Raw genomic sequence first — 3,700 nt, forward strand, 5'->3', positions numbered from 1 at the left:
GAATCAACACCTTAAACAATCATAGTCTGAGAAGCACACTATACCATATCCTAGTCTAGCAACCAAGTTCATCTAGGCAACAACTTAGCAAATCATGTCTGACAATCCTCTCTACCAACCTCAATTCTTACATAAATAAAGTGTAGGCTTTACCTTGGGGGTATCGATCACAAGATGCTCAAACAAGTATCTGGACCTGCATGTAAACAATAGTTATTATCCTCTCTCTCTACTAATTCTCTCTCTCAGTCAAAATCTGCTTATATTGCAAGATCTTTGACCAAGATTGGACAGGCTTCTTTGAATCAAGCTTTAATGGTTGTAGCCACCAAATCATGTTCACTTCTTTTTGACCTGTATCCTAAGATTATTTGTGAAGCAAGCCTTAATGGTTGTAGCCACCGAGTCATGTTCTAATCCTTTACCTATAGAATTCTTATGAAGCAAGCCTTAATGGTTGTAGCCACCAAGTCATGTTCGAATCTCTTCCTAATAAATCTATAATAGATATTTATATATATATATATATATATATATATTTTTTTTTTTATAACTATATCTATAATTTTTATCTATATTTCGAAAATAAAGAGAGATGGTGATAAATCTACACAAGGCTTTACCTTCCAGACTTGTTTGAAGAATCCGATCCCATGTATACCAAGCCCCAAACAAGCAGAGTTGAGCTCAATTAGGTTGGAGGTCAGCTTTGGTTCCTTCAAACACTCTTAGCAAGCGTGAATAGTTTGACAGGTTGATCCACTTTGGTATCTTTAGTACTATCTGCAACTAGTAAGTCTAGAATGGTGTGGTTAGATAACAAGTAAAAATGAATAAGTTCATCATCCTCTTCTTGACTCAATAAAAACTTTTTGAAAACAATTTAATAAGAATCATGAATAAATTACTATCTGTAAACCTCCCCCCCAGACTTAAACTACACTGTCCCAAGTGTATATTCAGTCGGAGTTATGATGATAACTAAATCATAAGGACTCAATGTAACAAGTTAGAATGATATACCAGACCGGAATGAATGTCGATCGATGTAAATGTGTTGATATATGTCGCGGCAGGTGATGTTCTGTCGATCGATGTCAACAGTGTTTTGTCGGTCGATACTCACGGTAATCGTCTACTCGGATTTTTTTAATGACCTGCAACAATTAAAAACTAACATAAATACTATATTAATAAAAACCAATTAATTATTACCTAATAATGGGTTGCCTCACACTCAGCGCTTTGTTATAGTCATTTAGGTTGACTTTGGAGGTGATTTGGCTAGTATTGTTGAAAGCTGAAACTTGCTGGGAAACAAGTGTCCATCTCTTCTCTGCACTTGTTGAACCATGTACCAGTGAAGTCTCACATTGCTTCATCTCCTCTGCGCCATTTTCCTTCATTATTGCAGTTGTGTCTTCTATGTTCTGCAATTTATCTCCAAGACTCTCAAGGTTGAACTGATGTCTCATAAGTGTGGCGTAAGTATCACCTGATATCTCCTCTCCATGGTTGTGTGTATCAGACATGTCTGATGTCACCTTTGGTACTTGCCTGCCTCGGTTTGTAGCTTCGTCGACGGATGTCTGTCTATGAATGTCGGTCGATTTGTTGTTGGGTCTGTCGATTGATGCTGATGCTTCTGGTCGACGGGCGATGTATCCGTGAATCTCTATTATCTCCCTCTGTATTGCTTCTATCTTAGAAGTCAAAGCATTCGTGCTAAGGTCCATTGGAAAATAAATGTCATCACATCTCCTATCAAGCCTCTCTTCTTTAGTTTCTATAATTCCGTAGATTTCTCCTACAAACTGATCAATCTCTGCTCTGGTGTGAAAATATGGTTGAGATTTCATCGGGTGTGAGTGTGGCAGATTGTCGTCGACCGATGCTGGTAAGCGATTGTCGACCGATGTTGGTCGATGTCTGTCGGCCGCAGGCTGAGTTTTGGTTATGTCTTGCCTCATCTCCTCCATGCATGTAGTCAACCAACTGATGCTATCATTCAGTGGATATTAGACACCATCAAGCTTCATCTGGAAATCACCTTCATTCTTATCTTGGGCTCCACAGACTCCATAGAACATCTCATTGATCTCGTCTTTGGTGTAGATCTCTGATACTAGTTTGGTCTTTGTGAATGAGCTAGCATGTTCTGGAAAATATATGTAGTTGTGCTCATCTCTCGAAGCTCTTTCCATTAGCTTTCTGATATCATCCTTGGACACAATGATGATGTGTCCATCCACATCCCTGATCGTCTCTGTAGACTCCATACTCATCCTTCTCTTTCCAGTAGAATTTCCTAGTTCCGAAAAGGTCAAAGGCTTTTCTGCCAAATTCTGGACGTCTGTCGATCGATGGAGGGACGTCAACGTCGATCGACGGTCGAGTAGGATGTCTATACTTCTGCTTGAAGCTATTGTCTGTGCCCCCAGCTGTGTCATAGAACTCTTTTGTAACCCTCTGCGGATGTGCTGGGACAGTGCGTTGTTGCATGGAGAGATTATCTGCTCCATTAGCCATCTGAAGAATGTCTGCAATGTCCTCTATGGATACTTGCAGTGCATGTCCATCTATTGCTCTTGCATATCCATCTAGGTCCCTGAAAATACCAAATTCATCTGGCGTTAAATACTGGTTATCATAATTAGGGTTTTTGCTTACAGTGGATGGTGGTTTCGGACGGATGTCGATCGATGACGGAGGGTTGTCGTCGATCGACGGGCGGTTGGCTCTGTCGATAGGATGGCTGAAACGTGTTATTTCCCCAATAGCTTCTGCTCGGTATGGTTCTGCTTCATCACGTGCTTGCATTTCTACAGCATAGCTTTCGTGATGGTGATCATCTGCCCAACTGCCAATCGAGTAGTCTTCTTCTCGTACACGGTCGACTCCAGTGTCGGTCGATGGATAGTAGGCAATGTCGGTCGATGCTTGTTTTGGCTTGTCTGATAAGGATGAGTGTCGATCGATGTTGAGACTGTTCTGTCGATCGACGGCGCATTCGTTTTCCAAGAGGAATGATGTAGAAGTTTGTCTTCCTCATCAAGAATGGCTCTGTACTCTGTAGCTCGTTCCTCCTTATAATCTTCATCATACTCCTCTGCATGCTGGTCTGATGAGGATGAGTGTCGTTCCTCCTCATAATCTTTGGTGTGTGCTGCCATGGTGGGATTGTAGTAATCGTTCTCCCAATCGTTTAGACTACCGTCGACTGATTCTTCTTTGGGTGTGTCGATCGATTTCTGGTGGGCACTGTCGATCGATGTGGCTGTGTGAGTTTCGATCGACGCCGAGTATTCTGTCTCGTACTCAGCTCCACAGTGGCATGATGCGATGAGTCCTGGATCATCAATCCTTCCGGAGGACGTTTGTGGATTCTTGGCTAGAATAGGGTTGCAGCGGGCATGAGGATCTATGAGCGTCAGGCACAACTGGTTGGTTTGCAAGTTGCACACTGCTCCTACTGTCGACAAGAAAGCTCTCCCAAGTAATAGATAAGAGTTCCAGTTGAACTTGATATCCAAAACATGGAAGCTAAGGCATTACCAATCTGCACCTCTAGGTCTCTCGCAATTCCTCCTGAGCTCCTCTAAGAATAATCCACAAATGTGAATGATTCCTTGGAAGGATCCACTAATTCCCTCTGCATTGCTTCTATCTAAGAAGTCAAAGCACTCATGCTAAGGTCCAT

This window comes from Brassica oleracea, chromosome C8, assembly GCF_000695525.1.
Source record: "Brassica oleracea var. oleracea cultivar TO1000 chromosome C8, BOL, whole genome shotgun sequence".
Classification (NCBI taxonomy): domain Eukaryota; kingdom Viridiplantae; phylum Streptophyta; class Magnoliopsida; order Brassicales; family Brassicaceae; genus Brassica; species Brassica oleracea.